Genomic DNA, 19,910 nt, shown 5'->3' on the forward strand with positions numbered 1-19,910 from the left:
CTCATCTCAGTTGGATCTCAATATCCTGTAAGAAGAATACTTAGGAAAGTGATGCGGAGGAATCATTTGCTATCACAAATAGCCGTTCATCATTTCACTATTAAATTCATCGATTCAAAAACCCGATTCACTACAAACAACAATCTTCAATACCATATTACTCAGTTTCTCTTCTATAACAGATTTCAATAAAAATTCTGTAATAAAACTTGATGCAGAGAACAAAATAGAATTCTTCACATTCCGTGAAAGAAATATAATAACCAAATTCGAACATCAGTAAACTTCTTCAATCAAAGCCGATAACAAGAATTGTTTTGTATCCCATTCAAACATAGACCTTCGAAACTGGATCACAAGCATTATAGAATTCGAATAAAATCATTAATCCACTGTAATTATTTGGAATCTAAGAACAGAACAATATAAACAAGACAGTAAAGAACCGAACATTCTTAACCAAAACTCAATCCTTCATTTCATAATTCCTTTCCTTGTTACATTGCTCCGTCTCTTTCATCGAGACTCCATTCCCTATTCTACTCTCTCCCCCGTGTTACATAGTATATATAAAGATCTTTCCTGAGAAGAAAACCAATAACTAATTCTCAAAACTAACCTTTAACTTCCCACACCCAACTCATTCTAATTCTTCTATCGGTTCTTCATGACCGACTAGAGTAAACTATACAAACCTTTCTATGATACTTAGACCATTTGGATTCAATTTAAATCAATAAAAACATAGAATGGCGTACTAAGCTATATTAAAATATAAATAACCACTTATATTCTCATATTATCAAACTTTCGTGATGCACCTGCATCATACTCCCGGGGACAGAAAAATTCAAGTCCCGTTGAATTGCTGTGATCTTCTTCCGTTGCTGTGATCTTCTTCCGAGTTCTCCAATTGTATGTAGGTAATGTTATCACCATAAGAAAGACTGAATGCTGATTCCAAACTTTATAAGGAATACCCTTCATGGTATCTTTGTTGAATCCTGGAACAAATACATTTGCCAACCGCATATCACCTGCATAAAAATACCAATCTACTTGATACACAATCTGATCTTCTTCCTGTTTACATATCTCTAGAGCATCATATTGATCAACAAATACTTCATCTCTATCATTAATACATCTGAGTATTTATGAGAATTTCATATTGATACATCTGAGTATTTGGATTTGAATCTTATGCACATGTCCCAAAAAAACAGAGAACAAAGTTGGATCGTAAATCCTAAAAAGGTATTTTCGTGGGCTATTATAAAGACCAGTTGGATTGAGAATTTTCAATCCAACTACAAAAAAATCATTCAGAGCAGAGATTTTTTATTTTTTTCAACGAGAAAATTTTTCCACCATTACAAATCGAAGAAAAAATCAGTAAAAGAATTTGTGCCATCATTAATTTTTGGAATAAAAATCCACAAGGATCAGTAAGGGATAATTTACAGTCAACATCTCCAGTGAATCTCAATTCACCCATCTCTATTTTAGTTCCTATCTCAAACGCATCACCATCCTCCTCTACCTCTATTTTCCCAAATGATAATGACTCTTTTCTGCAAACCTCACGCTTCCCTATTCATCATTTAAATGATGCTCAAGGTAATCACCTGAAAAAGTTGCATCTGCAAATAGTTCGGTGTCAAGGAAGGAAGATCTTCTCTCATCTACCAATGCAATAGTAGATTGCACACAAACCACCCTGTAGCCACGAGTCTCTTACTGAGTTCTCCATCAAGTTGCGATGTACGAAGAAATGTCCAACATGCTGTCAATTCCATACCACAGTGGGTTGTTCTTAATTTCAATTTGAATGAAAAAATAGTGACTAAGACACCACATTCACCCAGTGTTGAGTTCGATGGACAGCCACACTATCCCTTACTATCTGTAGAAAAAAACTTTGCTACGTAATTTTTGGTGGGTATGTAACTCGGATTTCCCATGATCGCATTCCTCATCTGTGATGCACACAAAGGATGTCTTTGACAACTGTGGTGCAAATTATCTCAAACACCAAACTGACAGCAATAGTGAGGCTCAAGAAGCGAATCAAACCGGTCTGCTACATAATCCCATTTTTATGGACAATGAATAGAGTGGAGGAACTTGATGGAAATTGCAAGATTGGTAATTCTTGCAATGCAAGTTCTTTAAAAGTCTCAGATAAGAAGTAAGAAGACACCAAAATATTAAAATCGACAATATTCAAAAGACAGTTAATGCTCCTGGATTGAGGAAGTGAACAAGACAGAGAAACTTCCAGCAAAATTTTCTGATTATGTACTATATTTAGAAGCGGCAAATCCAAATTTATTAGTCTGTGATCAAATAGAGCCTATAAGTTCTGAAGGTTCTTGCAATGCATTTGATTCTCAGAAATGGAAGGATGCAGTACAGGAGTAAATGGAGGGCCTTGAAAAACTGATGAATTTATTGGTTGAAAGAAGAAGATGTAGGTCAGAGAAGATACAAAGATAGGCTAGTTGTGAAAGGATTTGATCAACAAAAGGGAATCGATTTGAACGAAATCTTCTCACCAGTCATCAAAATGACTACAATTCATGCCATTTTAGGATTGGTTACTATTCAGAATCTTGAACTTGAACATGGTGTAAAAACTACATTTCTTTACCTTGACATAAATGAACAACTCTACATGATGCAGCCTGAGTGTTTTGTCAAGCATGGACAGGAGCATATATTGCATAATAAAGAGAAGCTTATATAGGCTCAAGCAAGTCTCGAGGCAATGGTATCTCAAGTTTGATAGTTTCATGATTGAGAAAATCATTTTGTACACTATGAATCTCTTCTATGTGTGTATTACAAAAGATTTCCAAATTGTACATCTATTCTTCTCTTTCTCTATGTTGATGAGATGTTAGTTACCAACTCTACAATGAAGCTGATAGGTGAATTGAAATAAAGGTTTGCAATGAAGTATTTTGGAGCAGCAAGATGGATACTTGGTATGACCATTATCCGAGATAGATGGAATAAAGAGATCAAGTTGTTTCAAGAACATTACATTCTCAAAGTTTTAGAGTGCTTTGGCATGATATATGCCAAATAGATCAACGCTTCATCAGCTGATCATTTCCGATTAAGTTCATCCATGTACCCAACACATAAGAGGAACAAGAAGAAATAAAGGGGACTCCATATTCTTCAGTTGTAGGAAGCCATATTCTTCAGTTGTAGGAAGCCTTATGCATGCTATGGTGAGCACTGCCTTGGACATTGCCCCTGCAATGAGAGTGGTGAGAATAACTATGAGTAACCTGGGTAAACCAGCTTGGAATATGGTCAGCTTTCATTAAAATTTTTTACCGATTCTAATAAGGCTGGAGCAATGAATTTACATATACCACAAAAAAATAAATGACCTTGCTCCAAGTTTCAAGTCAAAAGTTGTGGTTGGTCTTTATTGTGTAATGAATTTACATATACCACAATAGATTTCAAAAGAGTCCAAAATTGATAGGTGCAATTCTACATCCACCTACAATATATATTTGAATACCCTTTTACAGTTGTAAAGAGTAGAGCTAATTTGTGGCTCTTCATTGAGCAGATTACACAATACCTTAGGCACACAATGATCATGGCTTGAGAGAACCATTATAGCCTTAAATGTTTTGCCCATTTAATCCTTATCACATATAACTAAATCCTAATCAAAAAGTAAAGAAAACTTTAAAAAAAAAAAAAAAAAGTTAAGTAAATCTATACAACTTAAGGACATCAATAATTCTTGGGAGTACAAATTTAAAACCAGATTAAAAAAGATTGTCTAGATTAAACCAACCAAAAAAAAACTAAAATCAGATTAGAACAGATAATCTAGTTTAAACCAAAAAAAACTAACTCCTACTCTTGAAGGAACAACAAAACCTCTAAAATCACAATTGAAAATCAGAAGTATGAATTTATGGTGAGCCATCTACAGAATATTTGCAAATAGATTCAGTGTTTGTGGTAAGTCATGGTAACAGTTGTCCTCAGAAATAAATATCGAAATTAAAAAAAAAATCAAATAAGAAGCTTCCCGAACTCATTTCCAGACTTGTCTTAATGAAACTTACATTATTTTTATAATGATAATGATATAAAAAACTTGACTATTTCTTGAAAGGAAAATTAATTTTTTTCTTCAAATCAATGAAAAAAAAAGAAAAATCATATTTTTAAATTATCAAAAAATAGATATTAAAACAAATGTTATAATATTTTTGTACAAAGAGATTTTATATCTCGTTATTATTGGTCATTTGACTACACAAATAAAAGAAATTGGCACCCAAAGATGTATGGCAGGAAGTAATACTTTCAATGTTACACCTATAGGGAATAATCTATATCTTGTTATTATTGGTCATTTGAATACACAAATAAAAGAAATTGGCACCCAAGGATGCATGGCAAGAAGTAATACTTTCAATGTTACACCTATAGGGAATAATCTTTGATGCAAAGATAAATGTAACGGAAGCAAACACAATAGGAACCAGCACCAGCAAGAGATAGATTATAAAATTCTTCTATTTAATTTATCAAATGAATAGTACATACACTAGCTCTCCTCCAGATTTCTTCTCTCTATAACTTAGTATCCAGAAACTTTGCTCTCCAACTTGACCTAAACCTAAACATAAAACTCTATTTATACTTGCTAAGATAATCTACGAAACCTTCTAGATTATTACAAAATAGGAAAAACAACTTATAGAAAATTCTAGATTAGTATAGAATGGGGAAGAATGACTCCACAATTATTTGTACAAATCCCAAGAAAATTATCTTATCCTAATGACGAAATCAAGATAAATTTCTCAAGTCAGCTCATACACAAAACTTGACCTAAATACATAAAACTTGACCTAAATACTTAATATAAAAGTTTGACCTAAATACTTTAGGTGGGTGCTCCTACGCCATACTCCCCAGGAAATTTTATCTCAAGCCCACTTGAGATAAGCTCTTATAGAGTGGTACCCTGCGGTCATCCACACAACATCTACATCTGAATAACCTCTGAATTTTACCAAATACTGCTTGGACTCCTTTCCTCTTTTCTGCCTCATGACTTAGGTGTCAAGTATCCTTTCTAGTTGTGGTGTCTTCTTAAAAGGTAGACGTTGAAGGTCTTCTGTATCAGCCATTTTTCCTATATCAATTTCTTCCGTGGTTGCTTTGAATGGTGTGAGGTCTGCTATGTTGAAGATGGGAGAAATGCCAATATCTGGTGGCAATTGAATCTCATAAGCATTTGGTCCAAACTTCTTTAATATTTGACAAGGACCTAGTTTTCTCAACATAAGTTTGGTAGATTTACCTTTTGGTAGCCTCCCCTTCTTGAGATTTGCCCATACTAAATCTCCCACTTCAAATTCTAAGTGTCTCCGTTTCTGATCTGTGTGCTTCTTATACTTGTTAGAGGTTTGTTGGAGTTGTGCTTTGACTTCATCATGGATTTCTTTTATGGCAGTAGCAAATTCTTCTCCTTGGGCACTAACTTGTTGCTGTGAACTCATATCTCTTAACTCAAAAATCCGTCTAGAATGAATTCCATACACCACTTGAAATGGTGACTTTCCTGTACTTCTATTGATGGAGTCATTATATGCAAATTCAGCTTGGGGTAGGATTACATCCCATTTTGTTGCATGTTATCTTGTGAGTGTTCTTAACAAATTGCCCAATGTTTTATTAACTACCTCTGTTTGGCCATCAGTTTGAGGGTGGTAGGCTGATGAAAATAAAAAATTGGTTCCAAGTTTCGTCCATAAAGTTCTCCAAAAGTGTCCTACAAAATTCACATCCCTGTCTGAAACTATATTGAGAGGTAGCCCATGAATCCTTATGACTTTCATGAAAAAGAGATTTTCTATATGAGAAGCATCATTGGTTGACTTACAGGGTAAGAAGTGAGCCATTTTGCTGAACCTATCTACTACAACAAATACACTATCATACCCCTTTTGTGTCCGTGGCAGCCCCATTACAAAATCCATCATTATGCTTTCCCAAGGTCTAGATGGTATTGACAAAGGTTGATAAAGCCTAGCATCTGTAGTCCTTCCTTTGGCCCTTTGACAAATCATACATGTTTCCACAAAGTTTCTCACATTAGTCTGAAGTTTAGGCCAATAGTAGTACCTTCTAACCAATTCTAAGGTTTTATCCAAACCAAAATGTCCACCCATTGTTCCACTGTGCTTCTCTTTGATAATGTTTTGTCCTCATAGAGCACTTGGGTACACATAGTTGTCCTCCTTTGAAAAGAAGTCTATCTTGTATCAAGAAATCAAGAAAATCAGCATGGTATCTCTCACCAAACTCTATACATACCTTGTAGATGTCACCAAAATCTGGATTTGCTACATACATGTCCTTGAGTGCGTCAATTCCCACACTTTCTAGTTGTATCTGGGAGATAATCAGATTCCTTCTTCTAAGAGCATCAGCAACCTTGTTTGATATGCCCTTCTTATGCTTGATGGTGAAGGTATAGGCCTGTAAATACTCCATCCATTTCATGTGCCTATGACTTAATTTGTCTTGGCTATTTAGAAAACTAAGTGCTTGGTTATCGGTGTACACAACAAACTCCTTTGGCAACAAGTAATGTCTGCACCTTTTGAGAGCTTAAACCAATGCATACAGTTCTAAGTCATATGAAGAGTATTTCTGCTTGGCTTCATTGAGTTTTTCACTTGAAAAAGCCATTGGTTTTCCTTCTTGACTAAGAACTGCCCCTATAGAAACCTTGCTAGCATCACATTCTACTTGGAAAACTTTGTTAAAATCAGGTAAAGAAAGAATTGGCTGCTCACTAACCTTTTTCTTAAGCAACTCAAAAGCCTCATTTGCTGATTGACTCCATGCAAACTTACACTTCCTTCCTCCTTTAATAGTTTCTGACATAGGAGCACATATATGACTAAAATTTCTTATGAATTTCCTATAAAATGTAGCAAGACCATAAAAGCTTCTAACATCTCCAACTGTTTTTGGGGGTGGCCAGGATAGTATAGCACTTACCTTTTCTTTATACATCTTCAAGCAACCTTGGGAGATCACAAAACCTAGATATGTTAGCTCCTCTTGCATAAACAAACATTTTTCCAAATTTATTACCAATTTCTCCTCATGAAGTCTTCTCAAAACCATGTCAATGTGCTCTAGGTGTTCTTCCTTTGTCTTACTAAAAATTAATGTCATCTAAATATACTATGACAAACTTGCCATTGAAGTCCTTGAGTATTTCATTCATAAGTCTCATGAAGGTACTAGGAGCATTAGAGAGTCCAAATGGCATTACCTTCCATTCATATAATCCATCATTGGTTTTGAATGTTGTCTTCCACTCATCTCCAACTCTTATCCTTATTTAATGGTACCCACTTTTTAAGTCAATCTTGGAGAAATACTTTGCACCTCCTAAACAATCAAGAAAATCTTTAATTCTTGGCATTGGAAACCTATATCTGATTGTAATCTTATTAATGGCTCTAGAATCATTGCATAACCTCCAGATTCCTTCCTTCTTGGGTGCCAAAACAACAGGTACAGCACATGGGCTTAAACTTTTCGTATTCAAGCCAGAATCGAGTAACTCCTTTACTTGTCTAACAATCTCTTCATTTTGTTGTGGTGTCATCTTGTATGCAGCCTTATTGGGTAAAGTAGATCCAGGAATGAAATCAATACAATGACTAATGTCTCGTATAGGTGGTAAAGATTTTGGCATAGCTTCTGAAATCAAACCTTCATATTTATCCAAAAGTTCTTTCACTTCATTAGGAATTGCCTTCTTTGTTTCAACCTCCTTTCTGTCTTTTCCAATGGGTTCTTGTGGTTGTGAGTTAGGCATCAAAAGAAAACAAAGCTTAGGTTCATCCTTCATGTCCCGTAAGAATTCATTTTTATCAACCATCATAATTTTGGCTTCCCTCTCCTTATTTTCTTCCACTTCCTCATGATCAGCAAATGGAATCAATCTAATCACCTTTCCATCCTTCTTGATGGTGTATATATTGAGTTTTCCATCATGTTGTGCCTGCAAATCATACTACCAAGGCCTACCAAATAATAGGTGGCATGCATCCATATCAACTATATCACACAAAATTCTGTTCTTATACTTTCCAATCTGAAAATCAACCCATGCTTGCTCGTTTATGAGAGTTTGTTGACCCTTTGTTAGCCATGAAACCTTATAAGGAAAAGGATGAGGTATTCTCCTAAGTTTTAACTTCTCAACCATCTCAAGAGAAACTAAATTCTCAGTAGATCCTGAATCAATAATGACTTTACATACCTTACCTCCAGATTTGCAAGCGGTCCTAAAGATAATTTTCCTTTGTGGTGGTTCCATGGTAGTAGGCACTTTCAAAAGTGTTCTTCTCATCATTAAACTTTCTCCTCTTTCAAGTACACTATCTAAGTCATCCATCTCCTTCTCTTGGTATTCATCATCTTGTACCAAATGTGTTCTTCTTTCACCTTGTGAACTTGAACTTGCTCTATCTGGACACCTAGATGCATAATGTCCCTCCTTATTACAATTGAACTTGCCCTTCTACCACCAAATCCACCTCTTGAATTGCCTCTTCTACCTCTGAAGTTACCTCTGAAATTTCCTTCACTTTGACTGGTTTCTTGCTTTATCTCCTTATGATCTTCATGATTTTGTTCTCTTCCTTGGAAATTTCCTCTTCCCCTTTGATTTCTTCCTCTTCCTCTGCTATTTTGTTCTTGCCTTCTTTTCAATTTGGCTTCCACCTTCAATGCTAGTTGATAACATTTTTGTATTGTATCTAGACATAATAAATTAAGTTCTTCTTGAATGTTCAACCTCGATCCATTGAGATATCTAGCAACTTTTACACTTTCACATTCACTCTGCTTTGACCTCAGGCTTAATTTTTGAAATTCTTCAGTATAGGTAGTGACATCTAGCTCCTTTTGTCTTAACTTTGTCTCCTTCGATGAAGTTGGATTTCATAATCCTCAAGTATGTGTCTCTCACCTTGACACACATCCTTTCCCAGGAAGTTATCATGTTCTTACCTTCTTTGACCCTTTCTCCTTGAATGAAATTCCACCAAGTGAGAGCCGGTCCCTTCAACTTTGACTTGGCAATTTTTACCTTATCCTTCTCTGCTATATTTTCATATTCAAAATGGTTGTTCAAGGCTTCTATCCAATCCACAACGGCATGAGCATCCATCTTTCCTGAGAAGATGGGTAGGTCACCTTCGGCATCCTTCTTACCAACTCTTTCAAGGGCTTCTATAAAGTATCTTTGGTCTGCAGGTAAGTTAACCACCTCCTGTTCAAGGGTATCCTTTTCTTCCCCTTCTTCCTCTTGCTCTGAGGAAACCTTTGCTTTCTTTTCCATCCAGCCCTTCATCTTCTCAAATTCATCTAATAACCACTTATTGATTTTCTCTTGTTCTAGCATCTTCTTTGCCAGTTCAGCATTGGTGACCATGTTTGATGTTTTAGCTTCTGACTCCGATCCAGACATAAAATCTAATTGCCTCAGGAGCTTTCCCCAAGCTCTGATACCAAAAATTATGCAAAGATAAATGCAATGGAAGCAAACACAATAGGAACCAACACCAGCAAGAGATAGATTATAAAAAATTTCTATTAAATTTATCAAATGAATAGTACATACAATAGCTCTCCTGCAGATTTCTTCTCTCTGTAACTTGGTATCCATAAACTTTTCTCTCCAACTTGACCTAAACCTAAACCTAAAACTCTATTTATACTTGCTAAGATAATCTACGAAACCTTCTAGATTATTACAAAATAGGAAAAACAACTTATAGAAAATTCTAGATCAGTATAGAATGGGTTAGAAATTTAGAATGACCCCACAATGATCTGTACAAATCCCAAGAAAATTATCTTATCCTAATGACAAAATCAAGATAAATTTCTCAAGTCGGCTCGTGCACAAAACTTGACCTAAATACTTTATATAAAACTTTGACCTAAATACTTTATGTGGGTGCTCCTGCACCAATCTTCTTCTGTACCGAAGCTACTATTAGAAGATAACTGAGAAGATAATTTTGATGGGAAAATTTTGAGCTTTGATTTTACTCCAGTCTTCTCCACCTTCCTTCAACCTCTCCTCTAACTCACTGCTTGCCAGTAAAACCTCTATCTGCTTTAGTCTCCTCACCCAGTCCATTCCCTCTGGAGCTTTCTTCACTTGAGGACAATTGTTTATTATTAGTACTTGCAGATGTTGCATGGCTTTGTCCTCCGATTTTGGCAACTCCTCCAAAAGAGGCAAGTCTAGAATCTCCAAATGAATCAGCTTAGGAAATCCCCCACCCTCTCCAAACTCCTTTGGCAATTCTCTACATTTTGAATCATCATTCAATGTTAAGGTCTGTAGTTGGGCATATTTTGTAATGTCCCCATTTTGGAGGAATTAATTATTTATAAAGTTATCGATAAAAAACATATATTACAAGGTAACTTTACATTTAATTAAGTGATATATCTTATAAAGTCATTAAATAAAATGATGTTCTAGAGGTTGCTGGAAGGAGCAGAGAAATAATTTAAAAAGGAGGCCGACCTATCAAGGAAAAAAGAATAAATAGGCATCGAGGGCTCATTGCCTATCATGGAGATTTATTATTGATTTTTGCTGATGTGCATTGTGGAGCCTAGGGTTTCTGCAAGTAGTCACAATTGGTTATTGAGAACGAAAACTCTCAATTGGTACGCAATTTTGAGGATGTGAAAGATCACCTGAATTATTGCAGCTGTGGGAAGGATATTTCAGTCCTTTCACTTGTGCTTAATTGTTGGTTTGGAGTTTCAAGTGGAGTTGCACTTTCACCATATCATCTTCAGCAGTCAGTCTCCAGTATCAGATCAATCCAGGTTCGTTATTTCAGTTTGTAGTTGTAACAAGTTCTCAATTGTATATAGCTAGTTAGGGTTTGTCTGTAATGTGCCATGTCATAATGTTTCGATGCTGAAAATAGCCATATCATTTGTAAAAACATTTGGTTTTTCATTGAATGAATACATTGGCACTATTATTTCCTTATTTCAACAATATACTTTAGCAGTGTATTAAATTTAGGGTTTTGTTTAGTGGCCTATTGGAAAGGGTCATTACAGTGGTATCAAAGTAGGTTTCTTGCCAACCTGATAAGGTTTATCTAGCCAATTTATACAGGGAACCAACATAACTAAGAATATGGTTTAGGTCATTACAGTGGTATCAAAGTAGGTTTCCTGCCAACCTGATAGGGTTTATCTAGCCAATTTACACAGGGAACCAGCATAACTAAGAATATGGCTGAGAGACGTTCTCAAAGCCCATCTAGAAGTGTGCGAGATGATGAGACTTTACAGCATCAAGAGAGGCTTCTACAGTCAATAGAGGCAAGTACATAGGCAATTATGGTTATGATGAAACATTTGATTCGAGAAAACAGGAGAAATAATCATGATACTGACCAGGATGATAGGAGCATAGCATGATCACAACATAGGAGACAGTCTGGAACAACTGACAGACCCACACGTCCTACATTCAGGGAAGAAACTCTAGCACGCACACCTAATGCTATTGTAACAGATATTGTAGATGAACTTCGACAAGCAAGGAATGAGTGGGATTCGTTAACAACATATGTACAGGATGGGTGGACATTTGAAAAGTACCTGAACTACAGAGTTGCCAGGCAGAAGCAGGCAGATAAACACAATGAGTTGCAACAGGTCACCAACAAGTTGGTATTACCCACATTTGATGGCAGTGGAAAAATGACTACTCGTGCTTGGATTCATAAGGTGGATACTTTCCTATCTCTGAAGACTATGACAGAATTTGAAGTGCTCAAGTATGCCACTTTACACTTAGATGGGGCAGCACATCATTGGTGGACACATGGCATGATCACATTGCAACACAATCAGATAACCACTTATCAAGAATTCGTGGATAGATTGATAGAAAGGTTTGATAAAAATAATCTTGAAGTTTATTTCTGGGAGTTAGCCCAATTGAGACAGTTAGGAAGCTTAGAACAATTTATCAATGACTTCCAAAATCTTGCAGTGATGGTGCCTGACATTTCAGAATGGAGGCTAGTCATTTTATTCACAGAGGGATTAATTAAACCACTCAAGGGGTGGGTAAAGGTTTTTGATCCTCCTACATTACAGGAAGCCATGAAGAAAGCCCGCAGTATGGAACTTGTTGCTCTAGCAAACTAGTTTAGTTCAAAGGGTTCTTCGTCATTTAGAGATAACAAAGGGGAATTCAGCAAGGGTAAAGAGAAGGTTAGTGACTCAAAAGGCAAGTCAGCTGTACCCTTGGATAAGGAAACACTTAATGACCTACGTAGGAAGAAGCTATGCTTCTTTTGCAAAGGTCCCTATGAGTTTGGTCATGGTTGTCCTATGAGGCCTAAGGGGAAGGCTAACCGGGCGATGTGGGCTTACTAGGTTCAGATTCAGACAGCTCAGAGCACCATGATGAGGATCCTAATGGGGTAGAGAGTGAACAGAAGATAGATAGTGCTGAGAAAAAAAAGGCTCTAGAGTTACATTTACAAGAGGCATGTCTGTCTAGTATTCAAAGAGAGGGATCTTTCAAACTCTGGGGAGTCTTGGCAGGGCAAAAGGTTATTACTCTATTGGATACAGGTGCCACACATAATTTCATTGATGTACGATTTGTGGAGAGGCATGGACTCATTATGGAGGAGTTCGAAGAATTGAGAGTCAAGGTAGCTGATGGATATACTCTTCGCTGTGACAAGATGGTGCAAGATCTACCATTGCACTTGAACTATGAGTTCAAGACGGACTATCATGTGGTCAACATGGGTGACATGGACATAGTACTTGGAATGCAGTGGCTACATTCTTTGAAGGAGGTTACTCTAAGACTAGAGGATATGGAGATACGGTTTGAGGTGGATGGTAGGACTCATGTGCTGAAGGCTATTCGTAATGGTGATGTCAGGACTATCTCACTTAGATGGATGGAGAGATTAGCCAGGCATAATAATATAGAGTGGGCGACAATATGTGCCTTGATGCCTACCCAGGAAGAGCAGCGTAAGACTGAATATCATCCAGATATTCAAAAATTGAGAATCAAGTATGAGAAGGTTTTTAGTGAGATTCCACTAGGCAGGCCACCAAACAGAGGCATTGAGCACATTATCGAGCTGGAGGAAGGCGCTAAGCCTATCATGATCACACCATACTGGCACCCAAAATGACTCAAAGATGAGATCGAGAGGACCATCAAGGAGTTGCTAGCAATGGGACACATCAGACCAAGTAAGTCACCTTTTGCATCTTCTGTTATTTTGGTAAAAAAGAAGGATGGTACTCTACGGATGTGTATTGATTATAGGGTATTGAATAAGAGAACTATAAAGAATAGGTATCCCATCCCACGCATTGATGAGTTGATAGACGAATTGAATGGGGCTTGTTATTTCACAAAAATTGATTTGAGATCAGGCTATCACCAAATTAGAGTTTGAGAGTAGGATATTGAGAAAACTGCTTTCAGTTGTCATTGTGGGCACTTTGAGTTTGTAGTCATGCCTTTTGGTTTGACTAATGCACCTACCACTTTCCAGTCCACTATGAACAAGGTCTTCCACAATCAATTGAGGAAATTTGTGCTGGTGTTCTTTGATGATATTTTGATCTATAGTAGGACATGGCAGGAACATTTAGAGCACTTGGAGACAGTATTGAGCATTTTACAGAGGGAGTCCTTGTATGCCAAGGAGTCCAAATGTGATTTGGGGATGACAGAATTGTCATTAGTGTGAAAGGAGTGCGAATGGATCCTAAAAAGATCCGTGCTATTGTTGATCGGCCACCACTAGAGAACCTTACACAGTTAAGAGGGTTCCTTGCTCTATGTGGATTCTATCACAGGTTTGTCAGTGGCTACTCACGACATGCAGCGCCCATGACAGATTTGCTGAAGAAAGGGGCATTTGTGTGGACTCAGGAGGCACAGGAGTGTTTTATGCGGTTCAAAGAAATAATGACTACATGCCCAGTATTAGCATTGCCTGATTTCACAGAGCCATTTGAGCTTCAATGTGATGCTTCTAGAGAGGGAGTTGGTGTTGTACTCATGCAGAACAAGCATCCTATAGCTTATGAGAATAGGAAACTCAGAGGGCCTGAGAGATCATTCAGCATATATGATAAGGAGATGTTGGCCATCATGCATGCCTTGGCCAAATTCAGACAGTATCTTGTGGGTAGCAAATTTTGTATTAAAACTGATCATAATAGTTTGAGGCACTTTTTGGGACAGTGGGACCTGAATGATCGTCAGCAAAAGTGGGTGAGTAAATTATAGGCATATGATTTTGATATCACATATGTTAAGGGGACACAGAATATTGTTGCAGATGCTTTATCCCATAGGCCACACCTCACTTCTATGATTCAGATATCAGAGGATTGGCGACACTTGATTGTAGCAAAATATGCCAAAGACACGTGGGCCTCTGCTATAGTGGAGGGAACAACAATCGACACTAGATACACTCTCATAGATGATTTGATCATTTACAAGAACAGGATTTACTTAGTCCCAAGATCGAAAGTGAAGCAATTAATTTTGAGAGCATTCCATAATTCACCTACAACAGGCCATCACCTACAGTATGCCATCTTGGGTATTTCAAGACTTACAAGTTAGTATAGGAACGGTTCACTTGGAAGGGACTTAAGGCTGATGTTTTGCAGTATGTGTGTGAGTGTCATGTTTGCCAGCAGAACAAACAAGAGAACACTTATCCAGCAAGGCGGCTACAGCCGCTTCCTATTCCTGACAACAAGTGGGAGTGCATCTCTATGGATTTTATTAAAGGCTTACCCAAGGCCCAGGGGCGTGATTGTATCTATGTGGTGGTGGATAGGCTGACAAAATATGCTCACTTCTTCCCTATCGCTACTACATACTCAGCAGCTCAGGTGGCAGAGGTCTTCTTCAAGGAGGTTTTCAGATTACATGGTTTGCCTCAGAGCATTGTGAGTGACAAGGATAGCCTCTTCATGAGTCACTTTTGGCAGGAGGTATTTCGGTTGTGTGGTACTGAGCTTACACCTAGCACTAGTTATCACCCACAGACTGATGGTCAAACAAAGATTGTAAACAAATCGGTGGAAGGGTATTTGAGGAATTATGTGGCAGATCAATAGCGAGCTTGGGTCCGATGGATATATCTCTATGAGTATTGTTATAATACTACATACCATATAACTATACAAATGACACCCTTCATGGAACTTTACAATTATGAGGCACCTAGTTTCTTAGATTTGTTGTTGGGAGACAGTCAGGTAGCTCGTGCAGGTGAACTATTACAGGAAAGTAAGGATATAGTTGCTACTCTCAGAGACAACATTGCTAGAGCTCAAAACCAGCAAAAGCAGTATGCAGACAAGAAGAGGACTAAGCGTAGCTTTGAGGTAAATGATATAGTTTACCTCATGTTGCAACCATATAACCAGTCCACTCTCAAGAAGAGTAATGTAGAGAAACTCAAGCCACGCTATTATGGACCATTCAGGATCGTCAGGCGAGTTGGTGAGGTGGCTTATGAGTTGGAGCTTCCTGCAGATAGTAGAGTGCACAATGTGTTTCATGTATTACGCCTCAAAAAAGCGTTGGGTAAGAATGTGATGCCTTCTACAGTATTACCTCCCTTGGATGATGAGGGAAAATTGATCTTAGTGCTAGAATCCATTCTGGATAGTAGAGAGAAGCAGCTTCGCAGGAGAGTAATCAGAGAGTATCTGGTTAAGTGGAAAGATTTACCTGTTGAAGATGCTACTTGGGAGGGAGAAGTGATTTTGCAGCATCCAGCATTAAGATTGCTTGAGGCCAAGCAATTTTAGGGGGGGCAGACCTGTAATGTCCCCATTTTGGAAGAATTAATTATTTATAAAGTTAACGATAAAAAAAATATTACAAGGTAACTTTATATTTAATTAAGTGATATATCTTATAAAGTCATTAAATAAAATAATGTTCTAGAGGTTGTTGGAAGGAGCTGAGAAATAATTAAAAAAAGAGGCCGACCTATTGAGGAAAAAAGAATAAATAGGCATTGAGGGCTCATTGCCTATCATGGAGATTTATTATTGATTTTTGCTGATGTGCATTGTGGAGCCTCGGGTTTCTACAATTAGTCACAATTGGCCATTGGGAATGAAAACTCTCAATTGGTACGCAATTTTGAGGGTGTGAAAGATCATCTGAATTATTGTAGCTATGGGAAGGATATTTCAGTCCTTTCACTTGTGCTTAATTGTTGGTTCGGAGTTTCAAGTGGAGTTGCACTTTCACCATATCATCTTCAGCAATCAGTCTCCAGTATCGGATGAATCCAGGTTCATCATTTTAGTTTGTAGTTGTAACAAGTTCTCAATTGTATACAGCTAGTTAGCGTTTGTCTGTAATGTGCCATGTCATAATGTTTCGATGCTGAAAATGGCCATATCATTTGTAAAAACATTTGGTTTTTCATTGAATGAATATATTGGCACTATTATTTCCTTATTTCAGCAATATACTTTAGCAGTGTATTAAATTTAGAGTTTTGTTTAGTGGCCTATTGGAAAGGGTCATTACATATTTTTGAGTGATGGATAATCATTGCAGCTATGCAAGGAAAGTCCTCTCAGATTTCTCATTCCACATATCCAATTGGGCACAGAGAAATGAGAGATTGAAGACCTTTCATTTTATTAATTGTCTCTGGGAGTATTGGAAGAGTTGTTGCACGAATGGCATTTCCTATTCCAAGACTTCTCATTTTCACCAAAATCTCAAGGATTCCATCTTCTACACTTGGCAAAGCTTGTTCGTTTTTAAACATAACATTATTTCTTCCAGATTGATCAAATTTCCAACATCTTTAACAGTTAGGAATTCATTATCTTCAATAGACAATTGAAGAAACCTGATCTGAGTGTCCTTAGACACAAGAGCTGTGATATTCCCTTGGGCACATGATTGATAACAAACTCATCTGAGCACCTCTCTACATTGACATCGGAAAGAAGCTTGAGCTCCCCTATCCAATCAGGAAGACATCTTACAAGTTTACAATAGGAAACATCAAGGAACTGAAGACTCTTAAGTCTTCTTACACACTTTGGCACCTCACTGATTTGTGTGTGAGACAAATTCAAAACCTTGAGAAGTTTCAACTTTCCAACACATTTTGGCAAGGTGGAGATGGCAGTGCGGTTCAAGTCAATTACTCGGAGTATTCTGAAACGATCAACAAACTTTTCTGGAATACTTGTAATGCCAGGATTCTGAGATAATGACAGTGTGCGAAGAGATCACGGACAAAGAGGCCTTTCTGAAATTAACCTAGTATCTAAATTCTTTCTAGCTAGTAATAGCCTGTGGAAACTTGTCTCTTTTAAAGGAAGATCAAATTTGCACCCTTGGTCATTGTATGTATTTACAGCCAAATCAAGCAACAATTCATGCACAGAGTAACAATTTATGCCTCTCTTTAGATATAGCAAACATAAATTCTCAAGTTGATGGAAATTATTTACCCCTATTTCCCACTGTTCTCTGTTTTTCTTTTGGGGAATACATCCTTCTACTATCCACAAATATATTACATACTCCTGATATATAGCTCTTCTAGTTTTAACAGTACAATATGAAATATGAGTGTCCTCTGGAAAGAAGGATAAATAAGAAAAGCAAGATTTCAAATTGGGAGAGAGAGAGTCGTAACTCAGCTTCAAAATTTTCATGGTGGAGTCATCTCCTTTTCCGATCTCTCTTAGTTGCCCCAACTTTGACTTCCAATCTGATGTGAGGGAAGACTTGGCCATTGATGCCCCAACTATCTTTAGAGCGAGTGGCAACCTCCCACACTCTCCTAAAATTTGATGAGTCAACCTTTCCAGCTGCTCAGGTGGCCTATTTCCTTCACGATCTGAGAAGGCACACTGACAAAATAGATTCCAACTTTCACCATCTGAGAGATGTTCCATCTTAAAGATATGGGCATTCGCATTCTCAACAACACCTCTACTTCTTGTAGTAACAACTATTTTACACTGTTTATTACGCCCAGTGGGTAGTCCAAGCCCTGATATCAAATTGTCATCAACACTACAACTCCAAACATCATCTAGGACAATCAAACATCTTTTTCCTTCTAATTTACCATGTATGGACAAGGCTACTAGCCTATCAGTTACACCACTTTCAAGTTGTAAACTGATTTGGGTGGCTAGATCACATTGCAAACTTCTAAGAGAAAAATTCTGTGTAAGAGTAATCCAGGCAGAACACTCATACCTATGTTTTGTTCTGTCGAAGGTATGCTGTGCAAGGAATGTTTTACCGAGCCTGCCCATCTTAGGACGACAACAACTCCCAAAGAGGGATTCTCTAACAATCTCACGATTTCATCGAGCTTGTAGTCAATGGAAACTTCTAGCGAATCTCTCTCGAATCTATTCAAATCTCATCCTCCTCCTCTTGTGGGTGTACTTATTGAAGGCTGACTCAAATGGGCCACATTGTGAAAAATCTTGAGCGGCTGCGCCTCTTCAATGGCAGAGTTGATCCTACCTTTGAGATCTTTAATCCTCTTCCCCATCTTATACCGGAAGACAAAATGGATAGAAGTATAGAGATGCTCAGCAGCACACTCATCAATTATATCTTGGGCATCAAAAACAATGTTCCTTACTGTTGGGTGATGCGACACGCTCCCTTACCCACAGGTGGTTAATTATGTGGTGTTCCATGTTCACTAATAGTCATGGCTTTTGGTGCAATGGCAAGTGGGCCCTACAAGTGGTATCAGAGCCTGGTTTTGGCCTAGTCATGGGTTCAAATCTCCCTGGTGCCTTCCTGACCCGCGTAAGCACCTGGTATGCGCTTCGAGGGGGAGATTGTTGGTTGATGTGATGCGCTCCCCTACCCACAGGTGGTTAATTATGTGGTGTTCCATGTTCGCTAACAGTCATGGCTTTTGGTGCAACGGCAAATGGGTGCTACACTTACTCGAACCAGCCAGGTTTTCACACCATCAGTGTGCCCACTTAGCTGGTCTGCGGTTTGGAGGGAACAACATATCTGGGTGGGCTGCTTCTCCAAGCATTCAAAGTCACTTTTGAAGTTGAGTAGCAGAGGTGTCTCATTCGAGGCCATCTCACTAAGCTTTTCGACCACACCATTATCAAACGCAAAAGCAAGTCCAGCTTCCATCTTTGATTTGATTTGTTGAATTGTGAGTATAACTCAGAATTTATAACCAAAGGAGGCTTCCTTAGTAATGCAGCGATGCAGTGGTGAAGTTTACTAGAGTGTACATCAAATATGGCATGCCCTCTCCTATAGAACAGATTCCCTTTCCATAGGTTCCCGTTCCAAGAAGAAAGTAAATCAGCTCATCAATAATTATCTACTAAAAAAGTGAACTTAGCATTGCTTTGATAAACGCAAAAGGCAAAAGGGGAGCAAGTGGGGAGCAAGTAGGGAGCACATATTCCAAATTCCAATTCTCATTTCACTATCTTAGGGTCCGTTTGGTGACAAGCATAGGAATAGAAAATTAGAATAGGAAATAGGAATGGGCATGAGAGTAGAGAATGAGAATGGAAAATGACAATCTCATTCTTATTTGATTCACTTAAAATCTATTTGAGAATTTGTTTCCTCCCCTATTTTTATAGTCTGTATAAATTTTTAATTGTTTGCCATGGTTTATTACTCTTAGGAGATCGATCATTTTTCATGTGTAGATATAAAAAAAATATATGTAACTTGCTAAGAGTAGCCAATTTGGTGACATCGC

The 19,910-nt window shown here is 37.6% G+C and overlaps 1 pseudogene; it reads right to left on the bottom strand.

Annotated features, from left to right (window-relative positions):
* Positions 1-786: 786 nt before the first annotated feature.
* Positions 787-19,321, bottom strand: LOC149562611 (disease resistance protein RPS2-like; annotated as a pseudogene).
* Between the last annotated feature and the right edge of the window lie 589 nt (positions 19,322-19,910).

The sequence above is a fragment of the Cupressus sempervirens genome, chromosome 4 (assembly GCF_028749045.1).
Source record: "Cupressus sempervirens isolate cs-2001-9-10 chromosome 4, ASM2874904v1, whole genome shotgun sequence".
NCBI lineage: Eukaryota > Viridiplantae > Streptophyta > Pinopsida > Cupressales > Cupressaceae > Cupressus > Cupressus sempervirens.